We start from the raw sequence: 26,767 nt of genomic DNA, 5'->3' as shown, positions 1-26,767 counted from the left end.
CAGAACAAAACCTATAACGCCTCTGGATACCCCGCCCACCCAATGATGCTGGCTCCGTCCCATCCTACCTCTATTGGCCCGGTGGAGGTCACCTACTAGTAACATCCGACTACCTGTCCCATGCTGCCCGCCCACCCCTGGAAGGTCTGGTGCAATGGGAGCAAAGCAAAGTTAGTAAAAACCTGATTGGATGTCAGCACCGGACACCCCGCTTGGTACACTACCCTGGTCAGTGGTGCCCCTCTCTGCCGGGCCTGCCACGGTGTCCAGAGCACATGCCCTGGCTGTCCTGCCATAGTTACGCCACTGCTGACCAAACATCACAACTTGGCAGGCATTTAAATTTTCCTCCCAGTTGTGATATAATTGTTGGCGGTTCCTAGGGCCAACATAACTGGTGGGTCGCTCATACAAACCAGCAGATGATCACACTATATCTGTAATATATCTTGCATCTGCTGTGCTGCTTGGCAACCACGATATGTGAGGAAATGAGATGTATGTTAAAAATTTAATTGCAGCATCTCATTCCCTGCAGCGTTTAATGAAGTTTTTATAGTCCTTTCGATCCCCTATCGTCTGCTAGTGTACATGTGTTCATTCACAAGACTTATAGTTTTGCATTAGCAGGTATATTATATACTGTAATAATGTGAGGAAATGTAATGTTTAATACTGTTTAGCCCTTGATGGTTTAGCCTTTGTCCATATGTCTGTTTTATCCATTCATTATTCGGATCTAGCCACACAGGTAGAAACCAGCAAAGCAATGTAACATCTCTCAGAAAAGCATCTCATGGGAAAAATTACACCTCCGCAGGGGACACTCAGGACTTAAACCTATTACCCTGTCATTGTTTCTTCTATTTGCCTTGTTCCTCTCTAGTCTTTGGTAGACTGCACGGAGCCAAGCCAGCATGAGGTCATCAGGAACATGACATCAGGGGAAAGTAGGAGGGATGCAAAGGATAAGGGACCCTCACCAATCAGGAAACTATGCAGCTCCTCTGGGTGGACATGAGCACCGTGAGAAATTGGAAGATTTTAAAAGAGGTCACGCAGGGCAGCTCCTCATGTTAGTCGCTGACCTTGGCTAAGAGGTAGCGCTCTTTAAAGGTGCATAGTGGAACGCATCACCAGTCCTGTATGGATGTATACATTTGGAAACTCCTGTGTGGAGATCTTCGTTCTCCGGTGTGGACTTATACTTTATCACTGCTGTGTGAACTGTGATAGTTTTGACGGGATCGGCATGATATACCGACGCTGGAAGACCAGCAACTGAAGATCCCGACAAGTAAGTATTTTAACTATAACTAACCTTCCCCCCTCCCCTAACCCTAACTCTCCCTTAGGGGTGCCTAACCCTAACCTCCCCCCCAAGTGCCTAACCATAACCCTTCCTGTAAGTGCCTAAACCTAACACCCCCATCCCCGTAGCCTAAACCTAAGTCTACCGGGGGGGTGACTAACACTAACTTCCCCCCCGGGGGTGCCTAACCCTAACCCCCCTTCCCCTAGCCTAACCCTAACCCTCTCGGGGGGGCTGCCTAACCCTAAGAACCCCCGGGAGCCCCTAACCTAACACTTCCCCCCCCCCCCCCACGGCTGTCTGCGCCCGCCGCCTGGCTTACCTTCATTTGGTATGGTAAAATAGGTAGGTAAAATGACAGGCATCAGGATTTTGATGTCTGTTATTAGACCCCTGCTGGGATTAGACAGTCGGGAAGTCAGCGGTCGGCATTTCAACCGTCGGCTACCTGACCGCATCCCGTTTCGACTGTGTGGTATCCTGGAAACGCTTGGGTGGACTCATACTCTATCACTGCTGCGTGATCTGTGGTAGTTTTTCCTGTGTTAAACTGTATGTCGTTAGCTCTTCTGTGGACTTGTCTTGGAACTTTACCCTCTCAAGGGACTGGCCCTATCTGGTTTGCTACCTGCATATTGACTGTTCACTGTATTTACCTTTTTTCTGTGTGGATTATCTATTTGTCTGTCCCGTGAAAAATAAACCACCGCTTTGGTTTCATCTGCTCGGTGTCTGGGTGATTGAGAGAACCCCGTATCCTAACAATCTGTGAATGACATTGTTCACAAAGATATATTGTGTGTACACACAGGCCGAAGCGCTGAACCATATACCATTCATAGGCTGTTCAAATGATATTTTGTACAGTGTGTACCCAGCAGGGGCATATCTATAATGGGCATATACTAAAAATAGAATACTATAAAACTCTCTCTCTCTCAATTAATGGGAGAGGTCAGTGATCTACTCCTGTGCATGGCAGTCAATAATGTGGGTAAGGAAGATTGTGGTGGGCATCGGGAGTCATGTAGGCAGTGCAGTGTTAGGTAATGGTGAGTATGGAGGAGTCAGGGAAGTACTGGTGAGCCACCCTTGCAATGCTGGTCAGTTGTGGGTAACCACTACACATGCACTAACATTATGCCACACTGTAGTGCCCCCCATATTATGCCACACTGTAGTGCCCCCCATATTAAGCCACAGTGTATTGCATTTACTTTATACCACACTGTAGTGCCCCCCACATTATGCCACTGTAGTGCCCACATACTATGACACACTGTAGTACCCACAAATTATACCACTGTAGTGCCCACACATTATGCCACCTGTAGTGCCCACACGGTAGCAAAAAGTGCAAGTTGCCTCTGTAACAAAGGTGCAAAGTGCTCTGGTGTCCAAATCTGCAGATAGCCCCAATGTGTCTGATTTACTTGTGATGTTATTTATATCTATATTTTTAAATTGCTTCCCCTAGACATGTGATTTGTAAAGGTAATAATCTAAATATAGGGTGTTATTTATCAGTAATTATATAAAAATAACATTTAATTGTAACACTTTGCTTTCTGTTGATGTGAAATCACCCCGGGTGCAGTGAAAGTGAAATTTTGTACTGGCGCGTGCTGATTGCTCTCTGTTTTAAGGACAAGCCCATGGACTTCTATTCCAAGTCACCACAGACCATTGACAAGGTTAAAGAGACAAAGAGGGTGTATTACAGTCTCTGCTTTTCAAGGGGGCACACAGCTATTTCTTTCCTTGAAAAGGGACTTACCTATCCCACTACCAAATAAATATTTATTTATTCGCAGGACACCCCTTGAGATTTATCCGCCTGACTGCAAACCTATGCGCATTTAGGGCTTGTTTCAGCAAGGAACGCACGGATGCAGGCGCACGCAATCGGACGATTTCACCGAATCCCGGGCGGCCCAGTCCGAGCCTGGACAGGGGGAGGGTTAGCATACCGAACAACAAGTGTCGATATGCTAGCCCTGTCAAGATGCCGGTGTCTGGATACTGACAGCTGGGATCCCGACTGCCGGCATCTCATACCCAACCCGCTGATAACACTGACAGCAATAAAAAGACCTTTTTCGTGCCTGGTTAACAAACAATTCCAATGCAGTGCTCAACTCCTCAGTACTAATGGCTGCGCTTGGGCTTCCAGGTATGGATTCGATTGAAGTTAAAAAAAAAGTATAATTATATAGATATTTGTATAAATTTAGGAAAAAACAAATTCCAAATAAAAAAATTATTTCGTATAAATAAAGCATTTTTTTCTTCACTGATCACCAACCATGGATGGTAATATAGGGAAAGTGGTATCACTTGTACTGCCCCTGTACTTCTTAAATAAGCATTGCCCACCCTTGGCATTTGTCTTTGATAAAGAGCAAAAAGCCCTATCTATGGTGAGAACAGACTGCGATAGGGATTTTTGAGAATTCATAAATGGACCTCTAAGAGGCATATTCAATTAGCCGCGAAAAGTCTTGTACTTTTCGCATGCCGCACTTTTCGCCAACTTTGCGTGTTTTAGCGACGGAAACTTATCGTGCGCGCCCCCACTATTCGCTGTATTCAATTCAAGAGGACACGAAAACGCGTCCCGGCGAGACCCAAACGTGCAAAAAGTGCTGTCAGTTTTGGGTAAATCAGCCTGACACCCCCCAAAAGATGCACTAACAGTGGAGCTATTTGCGGTACTTAAGTGCTTTCAACTGCCTCTAGATAGCGTCTTTGCACAAGTGGTGAAGAATAGTATTTAGAATTTTTTTTGGGAGGAAATAACTAATCCCAGCAAATTTGGGGTACTTGAAAATGGGTGCAAGCATGGTTAAATATCGCTAAAGTGAAGTTTTAAAAAACGTAAAATAGGCACCCTCGGCAAGCACCTGCAATCAAAAAAGCAACTCCCCCATATTTGCAGACCCCCCCAAAAGCTTATTTTGCTAGTTTTTAAGTTTGTACCCCAACTTTATACTTTTTTGCCCCCTTTTTCAAAGTAATTTTTTGGGGTGTTCCTTATTTTTTTTAAGGATTTTTTTTTTTTACACAGTTAACCTTTGGGCTCTGTTCCAAGGGTGCAGGGTGGCACCATTTCACCCCAAAACCGCAATTCTGCACTTTTTATCGACACCTATTCATAGTAAAATCTTTTTCGCCTATTACATTGCATTGCCTTTTGTGCTGGCGAAAACTGTTTGGAATTGAATACGGGGGAAACTGTCACACTGGCGAAAAGTCGCAATCAGCGATACTTTTTTGCGGATCTCGGCTTTTCGACACTAATTGAATACGGCCCTAAGTGTGTTGTATTATGGCCTATTACATTGCATTGTGTTTTTTGCATCGACGAAAACTGTTTGGAACTGAGGGGGTCATTCACTCCCGCTCGCGAGCGGCAGTACGCTCGCAAGCGGGTCGATGTTCCCCACTGCGCATGCGCACGACGAAGGGAGCTCCGTCGTGCGCATGCGCGAGACCCGGGGAGCGACGGGCTTTCCATCGCTCCGGGTCTCGCACCAAAGGGGGCGTGCTGTCGATGTTGATTGACAGCATGCCCCCTTTTATTGGGCGTGCCGGGGGCGTGCCTGCCAGACGGAGGCATTCCCATGGGAACGCCTACAGTCTGAAGCCGGCCCCACTGATATCACTAGTGATGTCAGTGGGAGTGATTTTGGCTCTGATAGAGCCAAAATCACTCCAGGGCTTGTGGCAGGGAGACCCTACCACAGGGTCTCCGTCGTAAGTCCGATGGTCGCGATGGTCGCGACCATCGCGACCATCTTTTTGGCCGCTCGCATATGCTGTGGGTGGTCACCCACGGCTATGCGAGCGGCCAGGAGGCCGCTCCAAATTTAGCTGGGACAGCCCTGATTCAGAGCGAGCAGCTCTGAATCAGGCCTTGAATACGGAGGAAACTGTCACACTGGCGAAAAGTCGAAATCGGTGATACTTTTTTACGGATCTCGGCTTTTCGCCACTAATTGAATAAGGCCCTAATTGTGTTGTATTATGGTACAGTACTGTAAAAATTGGGATTATTGAAGTGGCTGTCACAGTTACAGTAGTAGGCTTACTGGCTAAGGATGAACTGAATATTTTCTCTTTATATCACATTGGACTAGCCTGCATTCTGCAAGTCTCTCAAGTATTAGTTTTGTATACAGAAGCATATGTTAAAATGTCACATTTCAAGGTCAGATTATCCAGTTTTTGGGTTGACGGGCCTGCTCAGAAAAAACTAAGGCCTAGATTTATCAACGATTGAAATTCTTGTTATCACTCGTTCCTAACCTTAAATGGTGCCCCAACCAATCAGCTCCTAATGGTCATTTTTCAAACACATGACAGGAGCTGATTGGTTGGAGGGAGCACCATGTAAGATTAGTAATGAGTGATAACAAGAATATCAATTGTTGGTAAATCTGGGCCAATTAATTATGGCCTTCAAAATACCAACGATTAATTACCTGTTTGGAATGGGTATGAAATACCTCCGGCCGCATGGCCGGCGGTTCGATTCCCATCAGCGGCAGCCCGACATCAGCAGATTGCGAAGCAGCGGAAGCCCGACAGCGCTGGAAATCCCGATCGTGGATAGGTGAGTATCCACTAACCTAACCTAACCCCCCTAACCCTAACCCTCCTAAGGGGTGCCTAACCCTAACTTCCCCCCCAAGTGCCTAACCCTAACCCCCCCTCTAAGTGCCTAACCCTAACTACCCCCTTCCCCGCTGCCTAAACCTAAGTCCCCCGGGGGGGTGCCTAACCCTAAGTCCCCCCCGGGGGCCCTAAACCTAACCCCCCCGCGCGGCTGTCCGCTCCCGGCGCCCGGCATCACTACGATCGTGATGCCAGGCGCCGGTCTTCTGGCGTCGGGGAAATGCGGGCGTCTACATCTAGACACCCGGCATTTCACCCTTGCCGGGATAAGACAGTCGGGAAGCCGGCTGCCGGTATTTAGGCAGTCGGCTTCCCGATCGCTTCCCACCTGTTTAAATATCCAAAAAGGGCTCTTATTCCACCAAATGACTAGCATCCCGTATATAAATCATATTTAGAACCCTTTCACATGTGCATAAACTGATGCACATTGCTAAGCATACTCATTAGTTATAAAATGGACAAACATTCCCATGTTATATCTAAAGCACATCTAACAGTTCCATGTAATGTAAAATGCATTTGATCAGGTTCCCTTGTAAAAACAGCATTTCAGTATCTGCTGTCCCTGATTTAATAATGTTCATATAGCCCTAAATATTCATATTATATAATTCATGCATTTATCAAACTAGACATTTGGCTAAATAAATCTGTATATTGATGAACATGTGAAAGGGATGTGCCAGCCCTAGTGGGCTGTAGGCTGTCCTTGGACTGGACCCTTTTTCTAAACCCCTTGCACTCATCCAGACAATTATAGACGTCAGGTCCTATGATATACATGGGTACATCACTGCACCTACTTGTACACTATGCACACGCCGTTATCTACAAAGATGGCACGAGAGCCGTAAGTAGACATTTTGGTGCCCTGTGCCAGAAAGAGCATTGACGCCCCCCTATTTTAAAACAGGAACATAACGCACCCGAAAAAGGGGAATGGCCTCATGGGGAAGGGCCAGGGTAGAGATAAGGGAGGTTAGAAGATGCCTGGGATAAAATAAGGGGAATATTCAAGTGAGAATAATAATAAACAGAAAATTGACAGGCCCAAACAGATCCCCCTGCCCGGTGATGCCCTGTGCCATGGCACAGGTTGCATCACTCTAGTTACGGCCCTGGATGGCACACACCAAAGGCAGCTTTGCAAATCATTGACATCAGCCATATAGGCAGATTTTCTGCAAAGAAAGAAAATGAGTCATATTTTGAATGGGAAGCTCTGTATAGCTTTATGTGTGTTTCTGAGTACTGGGAAGCAATGTTATAAAAAGGTTTGTGACGACATGAAACACTTATGAAACACAAATGGGCTTCAATCTGCTGTGAATTCAGACCAGACGATAAATAAAATCCCGTCACTCCTCCGTTTCCCATGGTCTAACTGCAGGAATCCAGGTCTCAGTAAATTAAAAGGCCAGAAAAGCTAAAAGTCACTGACTGGGTAGGCGACAGTTCTTTCTCTGCCCCCAAAAGTCTGCCTTGACGTATATAGATTTGATGTGGAGATGTTCTAAATTAAGCCATGTAATTTGTACCTAGAGAACGGGCTTCAATTCCATCTCAGACAATTGAAAGAAACTAGAAAATGTGTGTACTTTGGATCATATTCAGATTTGAACGCAAAGCCGCTTTGTAGCTGAATCGATCAAATGTAGGATAAGTGTTCTATAGTCATGTAGACGTAATTGCGGCCAATTCAGAGATGTGCGTTCGAGAGAGTTATCAGAAGGCTCTCTTGTGTCAAGGATAGGGCTCACACAAATACACACTGGTAGTGATGACGGATATTTCTACAAGCGAATGTATAGAGGTGGTGTGTCCACAAGGATGCGGGCCAATTCAGAATACAGGAGGAGATCCCAATTTATTACCAAGCTACCAATGTGGCCACAATTTCCCAGCAATTTGTAGTTATTGTGATCTGTCATATCTCCGGCGTTGCATTATTCCAAACTTTAATTTTGCAATAATCAAGCATACTGTCCATTTGCATATGATTTATGGCTTAAAAACGTTTTCAGAAATAGGCCGCACAGTCCAGATATGGTAAATGCAATTTTAGTTGGCATTTAGTATGTTATATATAAAATTAAGTGGTCTGTCTTATCTGTTTGCTTGTTTATCTGTCCGGTTATGCATTCGGTCACACCTGCACATATTGGGATGAAACCTATGCGAGGTGGTCCAGAACTTTTACCCAGGGAGCCTGTTCTGGGCCTTCCACTGGATGGATTTGGATGGAGTGGTAATATTGGATCCCAGAAGACATACTAGGAGGGTTGAGGTCCTGGGCGGACCTCCCTTTAGTGTACTTTGGGCAGAACTTTGACCCAGGGAGGCTTTTCTGGGCCTTCTACTGTATAGAATTGGATGAAAACTTCACAGAGGGTGGCAGTTGATCTGGGATGCCTAATGGGAGTGGTTGGGGTCCCAGTCTGACCTCACGGTGGAGTTCGCCTGGCAGAACTTTGACCCAGGGAGCCTGTTCTGGGCCTTCCACTGGATGGATTTGGACAACATCACATAATGAAACGTAATAACTTGAAGATTTAAAATCGGGCAAATGCCGGGTAGTTCAGCTAGCTAAGATAAAAGTCAAAATATTTTTTTTTATTACCTCGTCATTACCCAGATGTGGTGGGTGCCTTAAGAGCAGTGATTGGCAACTTGATATGGTTCAAGTGCTGCATGTGTGGCCCACGAACCTTCAAAAGAGATCACTTGTTTCAAAATAGCTCTGCATGCCCTTGTATTTCCACCTATCACTAAAAGCTCCCACATGAACTCTGACCCATCATGAACTCAAACCTACATCAGGCTTGCCTACCCTCCCAATTTGGCCGGGAGCCTCCCGATTTTCGGGTGCCGCTCCCGGCCCCCCGGAAAGGCAGGCAAGCCTCCCGGAAGCCTCCGACCCTCCCGTCCTCCCCCCTGAAAATATTAGAAACCCCCGCAGCGGGGGAGCCGGTGACGCGATTCGCCCTGAATCGCGTCATCGCGGCCCCGCCCCCTGCTTCACACTGCCAAAAATAATGGCATTGTGAAGAGGGGCGGAGCCACAATGACGCAACCATGCGGCTCCGCCCCCAGCTCCACCCCCAATGTACCACCTTCTGGCTGGCCCGCCCCCAGCTCCGCCCCCAATGACCGACCCCGCCCCCCCGCTGTTAGCCGGCAATCAGCTCCCTCCCGGAAGGCTGGAGATGATTGTCGGCAAGTATGACCTACATTCATGCCCACTTGTTTCCTGACTTCTTCACGGGCCAGTGACTTTCTCATGTTAGTAGTGGTGGTGGTGGTGGGGGGCTCATTACACGGAGCACACAGAAGAAGTAGGGACAGCACAGTCCACTCCATCCTCTGGTATGGAGCCTTAACTCCCTGCAGTGTGCTTGAAGTCAGCTTTTCCATTTAGGCTTATTCTTCATCTTATAACAATTGAGATCGGGAGAAGCAGACTGGTTGCTGTAAGTGGAAGCTCATTGTGTCACTATTGGTCCACGGGCTGTTTGTTGCCCATTACTGCTTTAGAATGTTCAGTGGTCTACTTTTGTGCCTTTTCCACATTTCAGATCATACCACAGGTTGAGTCTCCCATATCCAAATATTCCAAATACGGAATATTCCGAAATACGGAATATTTTTAGCATGACTGAGATAGTGAAACCTTTGATTTTTGATGGTTTAATGTACACAAACTTTGTTTAAAGTGCAAAATTATTAAAAATATAGCATAAAATAAACTTCAGGCTTAGTATATAAGGTGTAGATGAAACAAATTAATTTAATTTATGTACACAATTTTTTTGATGCACAATATTATTAAAAATATTGTATAAAATTACCTTCAGGCTGTGTGTACAAGGTGTATATAAAACATAAAAGCATTCTGTGTTTAGATTTGGTCCCATTCCCAAGATAATTCATTATGATATGAAAATATTCCAAAATGCGGAATATTCCGATATCCAAAATACCCCTGGTCCCGAGCATTTTGGATATGGGAGACTCAACTTGTACTGTTATCCTTTCATCTACTAAGCTGGGGATTCTTCAAACTAGCAGTGATGTTGGGGATGCCTCCTCCTTCTGACCATTCCTTTCACTTGAATGGAAAGTTCATGGCGGAGGGATATTTATAACATTGCTGCCTCTTCTAATTAGATAAATAATGGTAGAGATAGGATCATAGCACTCTGTATGTCAGTTTATCAAAATGTCATTTATCTCAGTATTAAATACATATGCTATATCACCACTTATTGGAGCGATACAGGATGTCTTTGCCCAGCAATAAATGAAAACAAAAGTCGCCGGAGAGATATTGTGCAAACTTACCCCTCCAGCAAATAAACATAAATGTGAATGTGAATATATTAGTTTAGATTTGGGGAATCTAAACATAGGGATCTGCAGCACTTATACCTATTTCCCCTACTACTACCAGTGAGCGCCAAGACACGAATCCACGTGATCTCGCTATATATTACCCCTCCAGCAATCTGATGACCTCCAGTATTGTATCAGCGTAACACTAATGCGATACATTGTCCATATGCACAAGACTACACAGCATGCGATGATATTGTTTCTGGACTGCGGAGATGCGAGTCTATCAGAGCGCGAATGTGCATTAATCAAATAAATAGCATCCTCAGATAGCATTATATTTTTTTTTTACAAGAGACAAAAAGCTACGCATGTGCGCCTCCCGTGTTTCGGTCTCTGTTTTTTTTTCTTTTTTTTTAAATGTATAAAAAATAGCTAATATCACATAATTTGGACCTGTTGTGTTCTACAGTGTTATTAACCTCAATAACATTAATTTCAAGTACATTTTGACCACCTCACAGCTAACAATAGTTTTAATTTTTCACCAATATAGGCCAAAGGCTGCAGCGCGCTGGCTGGCTAAAGTAAATGACAGCGGCACAAACGCACGGCAGTTTAAAAGAATATAGACCATGTAGGAAATATTGCCACACAGCAGTGGCAGACAGGACGGAGGTTTAATAAACTATAAAAATATTTGTCGTCTATGAAAAATGACAGCCATCAATGCCCCAAACAGCGCATAATGCAAAGAAAAGAGGTGCAAGATGGAATTGTCCTTGGGCCCTACCACCCTTATGTTGTATATTAAACAGGACAATGCTGTTAAATTATTACCTATGCCCAGGCTTGGACTGGGCTGCCGGGGATTCGGGGAAATCATCAGGGCCCACCAGCGTTTGCCAGTGAGTCCAGGGAGGAATGAAGCAGGGTCCAAATGATAGATCAGTTCTATATACAGGAATGCAGAAAAGGTTTCAATGCGTTTCACTGGGCAAAATAAACCACCCAGCTTCATTCCTCCCTGGACCCACTGGCAAACGCTGGAACTATTTTCTATGTGGATTTCCCTTACAGCCTACAAAGTTTTGTGTCTTGGATGCTAAAGACTGTGCTGGTGACTGTGATACCACTTCATGGTAAATAAGTGATTGCCTCTCATCTAACTTCATTATTTGGGACATATTGGAGGTTGTCCTACAGTAGGTCCAGCTGCGAATAATACAGGAGCAGATATTCACCTTGGTTCATATTGTGAACTTTTTACTGTGTCATTTGATATGCATATGTGTTACCTTTTAATAAATTAATGTACTTTTGTCATAACAACGTCCATACTTTATAGCGCTGGTTATAGTGGTTTATGTGTTTTCTTGTATTTAGGGACTGACTATCCCTTGTTGCCAGCTGCCTTGTGACAGCGCTTTGACACCCATTAGATTAGGAGGGTGGTTCGGGAATTTGGATGGTTGATGCTGGGTACACATTTGTCAATATATTGTTAGTTTGAACGATGAATGATATATTTCCTGTGCATTGCAGGTGTGTATACCCGATATGTCTGTGAACAACATCGTTGACAGACATATCTGGTCGGCCCTGCAGCACAGCAGATGCCTGAACCACCCTTTTTTTTTCCACTTTGCAACATCTGCAGGCGTGTACGGTCAACCCGCTGACTGCCCATACACTTGCTGCAGGGACCGCCGACACTGATATCACAACTGGGCAGGCAAATTTAAATGCACGTCCAGCTGTTGCTGACAGATGTGTGATTGTAGTGTGTACCCAGCAACAGAGATGCAGATCTTATGCAGAGCAGAAACATGTTGGAAGTTACAGTATATTGAGACAAAGGAAGAGCTGATACATTGTTGTTAATGGCTTTGTATAGAAGTATCTTATATTGGCTTGAGTAATATACAGAAAAAAATGTAGTGACTGACAGAAGCCCTATCAGTCTACCCACTGCTGCATTCAAAGCAAATTCTAAGGGTGAAAGTCTGGTGTAATGAAAACCAGTAAGGGGGAAATTACAATAGTCAGTACTGGAGATAATGGGCCTGAAATGCAGATTTCTGTCTGTACTCTACAGAACAATCAGCAAACCTGTCACTCACACACTGCCTGTACAGTTAAAGAATCACTTTCTCTAGGATGGCAATCTGCCCCAGAGGGGGGAAAAAGGGTAAATTGGACATATTATGTTAAGAAGAGATGTATGAAACCTTTGAGAGAGATAAAGGGGAGGAGTCACTTATAGCAACCAATCAATTTCTGTCATTTTACTGACTGTACTTGATAAATGACAGCTAGAAGCTGATTGGTTGCTATTTGCATCTTCCCCACTTTATCTGTCTTGTACATTTGATACATCTCTGTTTGATGAAAATCAGTTATTTCCATTAGATTATTGAGGATGTAAATTAAACGTATGCTATGTAGCTGTATATGCTAATTTGTACAATTTCCCTTTCCCTACCCTTGTAAAATGCTGAACGTCCACTATTTTCATAATGTGAGGTCCGGTGCTTACTGTCATTGTCAGTAATGATCTTCCATTCCCAGAGGTGTCACCGGACCTGGTGACACCCGGTGCGCAGTCTGGATAACCCCTGCGCGCCGGAGGTGCGCCCAGCTGAAAAGGGGATGTGGCCTAAATAAAGGCATGGCCTTGCAGGGGATCACTATAACATCACTCGCATCACCGGAGATGCAGGGCTGCCCCCGGAGAATGGGCAGTCTGCACTGTCGGCTCCTCTTCTACGACAGGAGCCGGGTGCTGCAGGAGAATGTCAAACTGCAGCACCCGGCTCCTGTCACTGCAGAGGAGCCGGCATTTTGGTGTCACCCCCTCCGGGCCCCCGCACCCCACTCATGACGCCACTGTGCAGTCCATAGTAATGATGCAACGCATAGCTGTTGTTTAAACATGTGCCATAGATTCTTCAGCACATACACATTATTACTGAACCCTTCCAGCCGGATGTCCACTGGTAGAAAATATGGGACCTTACTGTGTTGGTCAAACATAAATAAAAACCCAAGGTGGGGACCCACACTCATTTATTAATCTTAAACTGGGTACCCACCTGAACGAGGGTTCGACCCAGTGATGCACCGTACACACTGCACGATCCGGCGTATGATGGCATGATGTATCGTTACATGCTGCATCTAACAGCACAGCGGAGTTCATTGCATTGTCACAACTGCCGTGCACAACAGCAGATGGGAAGATGTGATGAACGACCATGGAGATCGGGCATACACACTAAACGATGTGTACGATTTACCTTTCCGATCCATGTTGGAATGATATATCGTACGTTACATCGTATAGTGTGTACGTAACATAAGGGGCGTTAATAAATAATAATAATAATAATGTGGTTGTTAACTCCGAAAAGGTAGTAAACCAGCTTAATGTCATGTACAAATACAGTGTAATGGATCTGCTTTGTTTAACTTGTATTCTTTTATTCTTGCTCTCATAGGGCCTGATTAAGTAAGGATCGCTATTGCGATCACAACTGCGATTATGCGCGCAGTCTCACTGCGAATATATGCTAATGATTGCAATCGCAATGCCGTCTCAGCCAAACATAAGGAAGCCTACTTTTGCCTTACACACATCTGTAATAATTTGCAGGTCTGCAAAACCATTGGGAACATCGAGTACAATCGGAGCCTCAGGCATACTTGTACAAGGCCTGGCCTTACTGAGAAATTGCTAACCTCATCGCACGCAGTGACAGCCCAACCTGCATATTGCATCACAGTGGCTAATTTATGCACGCCTCTGTAATGGCTTTCAAACGCACTAACATGCCTGCGTTTCGCCGACCATCCCCCCCCCCCCCGTCACCATCCCCACACGGTCACTTCCTGTCAGTCACTCTGCGATTGGTCTGCGTAGTCACTGCGATGCCAGCACTATAAACTCCCCATCGCCTGATGAGTGGTCTCTCCTAACAGTGCAGGGTAAATCATCAACCATAGTCATAATTAAATAATGACACAGAGACTTATATAAGGGGAAAGGAAGGTCAGCTTTATTTAATTTTAAACTAATTAAACTATTTAATGTATAACTGAACTAACTAATAGAATAAGAAAGAAAGACAGACAAAGTATGGTGGCGCAGAAAGAACGGCCCCACAATGCAAGATCACCAACTGCATACTCACATCGATCGTCTAAATGGGAGGCGAGCAGCCAGCCCATTACCACGCCCAAGGTATCCACCTCCCACCCCAATGACACGACGTGAGGCCCACCTGGTTAGGTGGTTGCCGCTGACCCCAGTAGGGTAAAATCAGCCTAAGCCATGTATTGGAAGGGAGAGCACCTCAAGCTCCAAAGACAGATGGCGACTGCTACCGTTCTTTCCCGCCAACAGCGGTTCCCAGCTAAGAACCGCACCGCCACCATACCCTAATCTACAACACCTTGACTTCTTCTAACTAACTCCTCAATAACTCCATTCCAATGCACCATCCATCCTTAACGAGGAAATCAGTGGATGAAATCAGTGGACCTAATCAAAGCATGTAAAAGGACCACTCCTCCAAAACCCTGGACACTGCAACTCACAGCCAGGTTTATCCATCTTCTGACCACCTACAGGGTCCCAGGAGACAAAACCAGTTCTCCAATTCACAGCCAGGTTTATCCATCTTCTGACCACCTACAGGGTCCCAGGAGACAAAACCAGTTCTCCAGACCTGCTGTGGAATTATATAAAACCACAAAACTCTGCAATAGGGGGCACATGGCAATGATCATCCCCAAATGAGCTGAAATGGAACACTCCAAAAACCCTAAACCATCTAACCCTCTCCAAAACGGAATAAATTCTGTATATTAAATAAATACACAACAAAAACACAAATAGGAAAGAAAATAGCAAAGACAGAAGCCTAATACAGGGAGAGAGAGGGAGGGCGGGGAGTGGAGGGGTGATCCTAACTTGACCTGAGGCAAAACACAAAACGTCCACCAGCCGGCATGCAGCAAAAGTTATAAACTAGTGGTAAAACAAAATTCCTCAGGACCCCCAAATTTGACGAGTAGCTAGTCCTCAAGTTAGGATGTAAAGCAAAATTTTTACCGAAGTCTAAGGTACGTTTTTAAGCACTAGACTTTCCTCAGCTCATGGCCTAACTGTGATCAACGAAAAAAAAAAAAAAAACCCGACGCAATAGTCAATGCAGCTGCATCTGGACTCTAAAACCAAAAAACTGCCGAAAAAACTTGTAATAACCATGCAGGAAGACGCAAATAGAGTGGGCGCTGACCAACAGGAGGAGCAGGGACCAACTTGTCCCACCCACTTCAAAGCTCTCTTGACCAAGAAACACTTTGGAAGGTCCTCCAGGCCCAAGACACAGAAAAATTTGGGACAGGCCTGCTAATATCATTACCACTATAGCACTGGACCTGTCCCAATGCAAAGAAGCTCTACGCAAAAGCAAGAATAAGCTTTCAACTGGTCTTACCTCGGCTCCCTCCATGGGCCAAAATGCAACGCCATGCCCACCAAGCAACCTGATAAATTGCATGGTCCTGGGAGCTAAGGACTGGTATGCTAGTCCCTCCATGCTGGCTTGATAATATGCTGTACAGCAGAAGGGCAAAAATCGCTGATCTAACTAGGCTAGCAGGGCCAAATCGCAAAAATGCAACTAATCAAAATAAGACGAGGCATAGGCAAGCATGTTCTAACACCAGGGGTATGCCTGGCCCAAAATAGACTATTAGAACAATGTACGGCTTCATCCAGGTCCTCCAATACGGAAAAACTATGGCTGCTAGGCTTATGCCTTCGCCGTTGCTTTGACTAAGTACGCCACTGAATCTGCATAAAGTGCAAAAGTTGTCTCATCAGAGCTGACCATCTGTTCGCTATGTCCAGAAACTGCAGTTATATCTCCATCCTGAGCGGGAGCACCATTCTCTGGCACCGCAGCCTCTGAAAGAGAAACAGAAACCAAAAGAACAACAGGACCAGCCATTGTAGACCTTGCACTATCCTACAAAGGAGTGTAAGAATATTGCCCGCATTTGTAGCAGTATTAGGGCTCCCTTCATGGAATATCGTAAGGGGGGGGGAGGCTGTGGTTACCGCTACTGCCAACGGGGTCAAAGTGTATTATACGGTGTGGTGTGACCAGTGCAATTATCCGAGAAAAGTAGGTTCAGGAACTGTGAGTGGCGCTACTGGGGGAGGAGCTAAAGAAATTAATTATAAACACACACATAGCCCTGTGTGTGACCATTATCCGTGTATACTTAGTATTACCATACAGAGCGGTGTGCTCACCATCAGTTCTCACCTCAGTGTTATAACTACAAACCGTGCATACTGAGTATCATTATACAGAGTGCGCTGTGTAGAGAGTGTTGTGTTCATCATCAGTGTTATCACTATACACTGTGCATACTCAATAATATCATACAGAGCAGTGTGCTCATCATCAGCACTATTATACAGAGCAGTGTATCTTACCTTAGTGGTGTAACTATACAATGTGCATTTTTATACTCAGTACCATCATACAGAGCAGTGTGTACACCTCAGTGTTACAACTATATACCATGTTAACTCAGTACTACTATACAGAGCAGTGTTATAACTATACACTGTGTATACTCAGTGCTCTTATACAGAGCGCTCACCTCAGTGTTATCAATATACCGATAGCTATATAAATAACTATATATAAAAAACTATATGCAATATGTTCTATAAGATCCCATTTATGAGACATTTTACCACAGTATTCGATATTCCGCTGTGGGTCCTGTAATGTATGTATTTCTCCTAGCAATCAAACCATAAAAATTTAAGAAATCACATCTTATGCCACTACACAAATGTTTAAAAATTTAAGATTTTATTACATGCCACAGTACCAATTGTATTTATTTAATCGAATGCTTGTGGCCTCCAATATATTTGAAAAGCCACAAGGAGATTCCGAAACAGATAGGCAGAACACCTGCGGAATATTAAAAAAGGTGTTGCCAACCATTCCCTCAAAAATTTCAAAAGCATTATAGGGATTAAAAAGATTGAAGGCAATTGGCGTACAAAAGGTACTGATACATTTTTAGCGAAGGCAGAAACGAAATCCATATACGAAATTAAAACACTACAGCCATGGGGTTTAAATACAGATTTCGAACTAAAGTGGTTTTTATAGTTTTTAACATTTTTAAATGGTAAATGGTTTTGATTCATATAATAACATGATTTAAAATTATTTTTATATTGTGTTTTTATGCTGGTTATTTTATAGATCTTATTACTGTTTACATACATATATGCACTTTTATTATAATTGATATGCAGTTTTATATTTATTGTTTAGAATACCAAAGCCGTTTGCTATATGCTAATTATAGTAGAGAATTACCTATTTTGCATTTTTATCATGTTATACAATGATGTCCCCAGGGTAGTTATTTCCGGTGGATGGACAAGTGCTGGAACACAGACGTACACCCTGACTTGTCCAGTACTTTGCCGTAATGTTAGACCTAGTGGTCATGTGGTTTGCGTCATGTGCTCCATGGCGTTGCACACACACCGAGTCCCCCGCCACCACTTCATGTCCGTGGGTCACGTGGCCGGCAGTATGCGTTCCATTACTAGGCACGCAGGAAGCGTCCTCGAGTTACAGGAAGTGATGATTATCACTAACAAAAGGGGACCTAATTAGCGGTGAGTTTATATATTAGTACTTTGGATGTGTAGAGGTTTATTTTTATTTATACCTATGTCCGCACACAGGGCAGTTTCTGGCCCATTTGGCTCCCAGTGCGAGCATTCAAAATGCGCCCCCCCCCATTATAATATTTTCACTAAAACCTCTGTTGTGTGATTTTGCAGACAGCCTGCACCCCCCCCCACTGATATTGCGCAGTGCGCACACACAAGCAGCCTACACCCCCTCCCCCTTCGCGGAGGTTACCTTACCTGGTGTAGCTGCTTGTCCCAGGCCAGCCAGTCCAGACTCCGGAGTGCGGCACTGCGGCAGATGGGAGCGGTCGGACAGCCGGGGCCCCTGCTACCACCATGTGACTCAGTCACTGTGTAGGGCGCTGAGACCTGAATGAGGCGGCGGCCGCGCCCGCTGCGGGAGTCAATCTGAAGCGGCAGGCGGCAGCAGACGGAGCGGAGGCAGAAGCCAGACAGGGCAGGGAAGCGGACCCTCCTACAGGACTCAGAGTCCGGCTGCGACCCGGGGGGAGTGGTCTAGCGGAGGACGGAGGTCTCTCCCTCTTAGCCGGCGCCCAGAGTGTCAGTGCGGCTGCTGTGAACGCCGAACGGGAAGAGCGGCTTCCTGTCATGTGACAGTGCCACCCATGACGAGAGTAGGGAGGCGGTGATTGGACGTTGGCCGCGTATGTTGAGATCAGTGACAGGGTGGAGCGCCCCATGCGATTGCACGGGTCGCCCGCCCCTAGAAACGGCCCTGTCCGCACACTAGACAGGAAATGGGTGGAGACTTGAATCCCTATAAAGACCTGATCCTGGTCTGATATACAAACACACCTAGAAAAAGACCTATAGGTTGAAACTAGGGGTGAGCGGGTTCGGATTTCTGAAATCCGAACCCCCCCGAGCCCCCCCGATCCGAGTCCGATCCGAGTCAGGCTCGACTTTTCCCGCCTGACTCGGATCTGAAATCGAGGCAAAACGTCATCATCCCGCCTTCCGAGTCTCGCGGGTTTTGGATCCTATATAAGGTACCCGCGTCGGCGCCATTTTCTCACTCGGCTGTGGACAGTGAAGTGGGAGGGTGGGAGTTAGGGCTGTGTAGTGTAGTGTAGTGTAGTGTAGTGTAGTGCTGCTGTTGTCCACTACTTCAAAGTCCATAGGGGCTGGCTGTGTTGTGCTGTGCTGCTGTTGTTAATAGGGGCTGTGTCCACTACTTCAAAGTCCATAGGGGCTGGCTGGACTGTGTTGTGCAGTCAGTTCTCCATAGGGGCTGTGTCCACTCCAAAGTCCTGTGCAGTGTCCCAGTCCTAAAGGGGTGCTGTAGTGTTGTCCAGGGGGTGCTCTGTCCATCAGGGGTGCTCCCCCCAAGTGCTAAAAAAATAATATATTTTCTGTGTTTGTGAATTGTGTGCGCAGTAGCCGCACGTGCATCAACAAAGTAGTGCCAAGCGTGCGCCTGTGTCATAAGTAAAGGGCCGGCTGGCTTGACCGTTAAAGGGTGCTGTAACCCCCGAAAGTACACTCCAGTCCAAACCAAAAAAAAATTATTTTCTGTGTTTGTGAATTGTGTGCGCAGTAGCCGCACGTGCATCAACAAAGTAGTGCCAAGCGTGCGCCTGTGTCATAAGTAAAGGGCCGGCTGGCTTGACCGTTAAAGGGTGCTGTAACCCCCGAAAGTACACTCCAATCCAAACCAAAAAAAAATTATTTTCTGTGTTTGTGAATTGTGTGCGCAGTAGCCGCAAGTGCATCAACAAAGTAGTGCCAAGCGTGCGCCTGTGTCATAAGTAAAGGGCCGGCTGGCTTGACCGTTAAGGGTGCTGTAACCCCCGAAAGTACACTCCAGTCCAAACCAAAAATAAAATTATTTTCTGTGTTTGTGAATTGTGTGCGCAGTAGCCGCACGTGCATCAACAAAGTAGTGCCAAGCGTGCGCCTGTGTCATAAGTAAAGGGCCGGCTGGCTTGACCGTTAAGGGTGCTGTAACCCCCGAAAGTACACTCCAGTCCAAACCAAAAAAAAAATTATTTTCTGTGTTTGTGAATTGTGTGCGCAGTAGCCGCACGTGCATCAACAAAGTAGTGCCAAGCGTGCGCCTGTGTCATAAGTAAAGGGCCGGCTGGCTTGACCGTTAAGGGTGCTGTAACCCCCGAAAGTACACTCCAGTCCAAACCAAAAAAAAAATTATTTTCTGTGTTTGTGAATTGTGTGCGCAGTAGCCGCACGTGCATCAACAAAGTAGTGCCAAGCGTGCGCCTGTGTCATAAGTAAAGGGCCGGCTGGCTTGACCGTTAAAGGGTGCTGTAACCCCCGAAAGTACACTCCAGTCCAAACCAAAAAAAAAATTATTTTCTGTGTTTAGCCGCACGTATATATCAAATCGATATAACATAAATGGAGGACCAAACTTTCTCCGATAAAAATAAAATAGAGAAAGATCAAGAACCTCTTCCTCCTAGTGCTGAAGCTGCTGCCACTAGTCATGACATAGACGATAACATGCCATCAACGTCGTCTGCCAAGGCCGATGCCCAATGTCATAGTAGAGGGCACATACAATCCCAAATGGCAAATTTCAGGAAAATGACCTTGAATAAGACATTTAAATCAGCTGAAGAGAAACGTAAACTTGCCAATATGCCATTTACGACACGGAGTGGCAAGGAACGGCTAAGGTCGATCCCTAGTATGTTCATGACTAGTGGTTCAGCTTCACATGACGATGGAAGCCCTCCTCCCACTAAAAAAATCAAAAGAGTTAAGCTGGCAAAAGCACAGCGAAGAACTGTGCTTTCTAAGAAGATATCACAAATCCCCAAGGAGAGTCCAAGTGTGGTGGTGGTTGCGATGCCTGACCTTCCCAGCACTGGACGGGAAGAGGTGGCTCTTTCCACCATTTGCACGCCCCCTGCAAGTGCTGAAAGGAGCACCCACAGTCCACTTGCTGATATGCAAATTGAAGATGTCACTGTTGAAGTACAACAGGATGAGGATACTGGTGTAGCTGGCGCTGAGGAGGAAGTTGGCGAGGAGGATTCTGATGGTGATGTGCTTTGTTTAAATCAGGCTCCGGGGGAGACAGTTGTTGTCCGTGGGATGAAAAAGCCCATCACGGTCATGCCTGGGCAGAAGACCAAACATTCCACCTCTTTGGTCTGGCAATATTTCTATCCAAATCCGGACAACAACTGTCTTGCCATATGTACCATATGTAAAGGTGAAATAAGTAGGGGTTGGGACGTCAACCACCTAGGAACATCCTCCCTTATACGGCACCTGCAGCGCGTTCATAAAAAGTTACTGTCAAGTTCAGAAACTTTGGCTAAGACCGTAAGCAGTCCAGGGACACCTAAATCCCGTTGTCCTGTTGTATCCAAGCGCCTGCAAACCACACCATCAACTCCCTCCTCGTCAATTTCCTCCTTAGTCAGGATCGGAAGTAGTCCTGCAGGCCATGTCACTGGCATGACTGACTCTCCTATCCGGGATTCCTCTGGAGGATCCTGCATTGCTACGCCTACTGCTGCTGCTGTTGCTGCTGCTGGGAGTCGTTCATCATCCCAGAGAGGAAGTAGGAACACCACTACTTTTACTAAACAATTGACCCTCCAACAGTCCTTAGCGAGGAGGATGAAGTACGACAGCAGTCATCCTGAAGCAAAACGTATAACTGAGGCCTTGACTGCTATGTTGGTGTTAGACGTGCGTCCGGTATCCGCCATTAGTGCAGTGGGATTTAGACAATTGATGGAGGTAGTGTGTCCCCGGTTCCAAATCCCGTCTAGATTCCACTTCACTAGGCAGGCGATACCGAGACTGTACAGAAACGTCAGAAAAAGTGTCCTCAGTGTCCTGAAAAATACCGTTGTACACAATGTCCACTTAACCACGGACATGTGGACAAGTGGAACAGGGCAGACTAAGGACTATATGACTGTGACAGCCCACTGGGTAGATGTATCACCTTACGCAGCAACTGCAGCAGCGTCACCAGTAGCAGCATCTCAGAAACGCCAGCTCGTTACAAGGCAGGCTACGCTGTGTATCACCGGTTTCAGTAAGAGGCACACCGCCGACAACCTCTTAGAGAAACTGAGGGAAATCATCGCCCAGTGGCTTACCCCACTTAGACTCTCCTGGGGATTTGTGATATCTGACAACGCCACCAATATTGTGCGGGCATTACATCTGGGCAAATTCCAGCACGTCCCATGTTTTGCTCACACAATAAACTTGGTGGTGCAGAATTTTCTGAAAAGCGACAGGGGCGTGCAGGAGACGCTTTGGGTGGCCCGAAAAATTTCTGGCCACTTTCGCCATTCAGCGACTGCGTGCCGAAGACTGGAGCGCCAGCAAACACTCTTGAACCTGCCCCGCCATCACCTGAAGCAAGAGGTTGTGACGCGGTGGAACTCAACCCTCTATATGCTTCAGAGGATGGAGGAGCAGCAAAAGGCCATACAAGCCTATACATCCACCTATGACATAGGCAAAGGAGGGGGTATGCACCTGACTCAAGCGCAGTGGAGAATGATTTCCGTGTTGTGCAAGGTTCTCCAGCCCTTCGAACTTGCCACACGTGAAGTCAGTTCAGACACAGCCAGCTTGAGTCAGGTCATTCCCCTCATCAGGCTTTTGCAGAAGCAGCTGGAGAAAGTGAAGGAGGAGCTAAGACGGAGCGATTCCGCTCGGCATGTGGGACTTGTGGATGAAGCCCTTCATTCGCTTTGCCAGGATTCCAGGGTGGTCAATCTGTTGAAATCAGACCACTACATTTTGGCCACCGTGCTTGATCCTAGGTTTAAAGCCTATGTGGTGTCTCTCTTTCCGGCCGACACAAGCCTGCAGAGGTGCAAAGACCTGCTGGTGAACACACTGTCAGCTGAAGCGGAACGTGACACGTCAACGGCTCCTTCTTCATTTTCTCCCGCAACTGGGGCTGCCAGGAAAAAACTTAGGTATCCTAAGCAACCCACTGGCGGTGATGCAGGGCAGGCAGGACCAAGTTTGGACATCTGGTCCGGACTGAAGGACCTGGCAACAATTTCTGACATGTCTACTGTCACTGCATATGATACTGTCACCATTGACAGAATGGTGGAGGATTACATCGGTGACAGCATCCAAGTAGGCATGTCAGACAGTCCATACCTGTACTGGCAGGAAAAAGAGGCAATTTGGAGGCCCCTGTACAAGCTGGCTCTATTTTACCTGAGTTGCCCCCCCTCCAGTGTGTACTCCGAAAGAGTGTTTAGTGCAGCCGGGAACCTTGTCAGCGAAAGGCGTAGGAGGTTGCTTCCACAGAATGTGGAGAAGATGATGTTCATCAAAATGAATTATCAGCTCTTCCAGGGAGACCAGCCTCCAGAAGGTACAGAGGGACCTGTGGTGGTGGATTCAAGTGGGGACGAGTTAATACTTTGTGAGGATGAGGATGTACACACTGAAGAGGATGAGGAATCGGTGGATGAGGAGGATGAGGATGACATCTTGCCTCCGTAGAGCCAGTTTGTGCAGGGACACATTAATTGCCAGCTTGTTTTGTGGGGGCCCAAACGAACCAATCATTTCAGCCACAGTTGTGTGGCAGACCCTGGCGCTGAAATGATTGATTTGTTAAAGTGTGCATGTCCTGTTTATACAACATAAGGGTGGGTGGGAGGGCCCAAGGACAATTCCATCTTGCACTTCTTTTTTTTCTTTGCATTATGTACAGTTTGGGGCCTAGTTTTTCTAACTGCCATCCTGTCTGCCACTGCAGTGTCACTCCTAGATGGGTCACGTGTTTGTGCCGCCCACTCGTGTCACTTAGCATAGTCATCCAGCTACCTCGGTGCAACCTTTTGGACATAAAAACACTATTGTGAGGTGTGAGGTGTTCAGAATAGACTGGAAATGAGTGGAAATTAAGGTTATTGAGGTTAATAATAGCATAGGAGCAGAGAAACCAACAAATTATGTGATTTTAGCTGTTTTTATGCTTTTTTAAAAAAACATACAGATCCAAAACACAAAACCCAGAACCCAAAACACGGAAGGGTGGTTTTGGCAAAACCAATCCAGATCCAAAACACGAAGAAAGATCCAGATCCAAAACCAAAACACAAAACACGAAAAGTGGCCGGTGCACACCCCTAGTTGAAACGCATTGGTGGAGTATTTTTGTACAGCTCAGTAGGGGGAGCTAATGAAAAGTTCCCCTATATGTATTGATTTGTACCTTTTCCAAAAAGGACTTAAATGGTATGCAGCCATTTATCATGTGTATTTTATGTTGCAATAAATTATTTACTGCTTAACACTATGGATGTGTTCCCCTTATATTTTTTATGACGTCAATAGAATATTAAGGGACACATAGTATTGAAAACTGCTTTTTGGAGGATTCAAGTTTGGATTACTTTATGACTTTCTGGATCATATTGAAGTATTGGTGACATCACTATCCGGAGGAAATTATCTTCCTATAAAAACCTGACTATATATCAAAGATCTTATATTTGTATCTTTGAAACTATATGTATTAATCCTTACCCGTTAATTCTGGATTGTGGTGTACGCTTGGACCTTTTTATTTTTTAAGAATTTGTATCTTGTGATCTGGTGTTTATCACTTAGGTATTAAGCAGCCTTCCTTCAGTGTGAGTGCACAAGTGTGTATTTATAATGTGTATACTCTACTATAATACACAGCAGTATGCATACCTCAATGTTATCACTACACACTGTGTATACTATGTACCATCATACACAGTAGTGCGTACACCTCAATGTTATCACTACACACCGTGTATACTTTGCACCACTATACACAGCAGAATGCACACCTCAATGTTATCACTACACTGTGTATATACCGCACTATTACACACGGCAGAGTGTACAGCTCAATGTTATCACTACACACTGTGTATATTCTGCACTATACTTAGCAGTGTGTACACCTCAATGTTATTATCACTACACATTGTGCATATATACTGTACTATTATACATGGCAGAGTGTACAGCTAAATGTTATTATCACTACGCACTGTGTATATACTGCACTACTATACATGGCAGTGTGTACAGCACAATGTTATCACTACACATTGTGTATATTCTGTACCAATATACACAGCAGTGTGTACACCTCAATGTTATTATTACTACACAATGTGTATATACTGCACTACTATACATGGCAGTGTGTACACCTCAATGTTATTATCACTACACAATGTGTATATACTGTACTATTATACATGGCAGTGTGTACAGCTCAATGTTATTATTACTACACAATGTGTATATACTGTACTATTATACATGGCAGTGTGTACACCTCAATGTTATTATCACTACACAATGTGTATATACTGCACTACTATACATGGCAGTGTGTACACCTCAATGTTATTATCACTACACAATGTGTATATACTGTACTATTATACATGGCAGTGTGTACACCTCAATGTTATTATCACTACACAATGTGTATATACTGTACTATTATACATGGCAGTGTGTACAGCTCAATGTTATTATCACTACACAATGTGTATATACTGTACTATTATACATGGCAGAGTGTTTACCACCAGTGATCACCTCAGTGAGGATACTTTAATATATTTATACAATGGGAAGAAGGAAGACAGGGCAGAAATGGAGGCAGATATATAAATAAATGGGAAAAGAAAAAGGCAGAATACAGGGTATAAGAACAGTGAAAACATGTAGAGGGGCAGAGAGAAGGAGATGACAAGACAGAGAGAAGAAATAGAAGTAGGTAGAGATAATAAATAGAAGTGTAAGTCACATAAAGTGAAGTTTTCCTGTCACTAGCCCAGCACCTGCTCAAACAGCCGACCAGAGAAATTTCTATAACATGGCTGCCAAGCAGCAACTCTGAAATAGCACTGACCCACCCTCTGCCAATCCTATAGGCTAACCAAACCTAACCCAACCCAACAACACTACCCCACTAAACAACTAGCCCCTTCTTGTCTAGAGGCCGACACCCACAGGCTCAGGTGTTTACTTTAACTCCTTGCATATGAAATGCACTCCGTCCTAATTATTACCAGCACCAGAATCCTGACGCCTATTACAATCCCAGCGCCGATATCCTGACCGCCAGGATACCGAAGGTAAGTAGTGGGTTGGGGGGGAGGATAGGGTGCAGGGTTAGGCACTATGGGGAGGTTTAGGGTTAGGCACAGTGGGAGGAGGGTTAGGGTGCAGGGATTGGGGAAGTTAGGTTCAGGCACCAAAGAGGGAGGGTTAGGGTAGGGAGATGGGGACGGTGAGCATACTGAACAACAAGTGTCGGTATGCTAGCCCTGTAGGGATGTCGGTGTCAGGATTCTGATAGCCGGGATCCCGTCTGCCGGCATCCCATACCGATTTCCCCTTCACGCACTGAGATGCATGCGCAGACTGCAACAATCGACCGATTGAATGCGTAATTGCAATTGCGTTCGGTAGTGAATCTGGCCCATAGATATTAGATTACTGTACTTTTTTTCTTACAGTAATGTTTTACTAGTAACATTGAATCATATTGCATCATCATGTTACTTGTGTTATTTGTAGTTATTACAATGAAAATAAAGCTCATAAGATCATTCCCTGTGTATAATATTAGATGGATATCATTCTAACACATTCTGTAGGAGAAAAATCAATAAGTATGGCAATTAAAAAGCCTTAGAATTACAGTG

At 45.3% G+C, this 26,767-nt stretch overlaps 1 protein-coding gene across 2 annotated transcripts in view; it reads left to right on the top strand.

Moving 5' to 3' along the window:
• Positions 1–26,767, top strand: part of KCNB2 (potassium voltage-gated channel subfamily B member 2) — a 302,495-nt gene that overhangs the window by 131,841 nt on the left and 143,887 nt on the right. The window lies entirely within an intron of this gene.

The sequence above is a fragment of the Taudactylus pleione genome, unplaced genomic scaffold (assembly GCF_031769625.1).
Source record: "Taudactylus pleione unplaced genomic scaffold, aTauple2 ptg000114l, whole genome shotgun sequence".
Classification (NCBI taxonomy): domain Eukaryota; kingdom Metazoa; phylum Chordata; class Amphibia; order Anura; family Myobatrachidae; genus Taudactylus; species Taudactylus pleione.
Note: the sequence above shows the minus strand (reverse complement) of the source record. Positions and strands in the feature narration are given on the sequence as shown.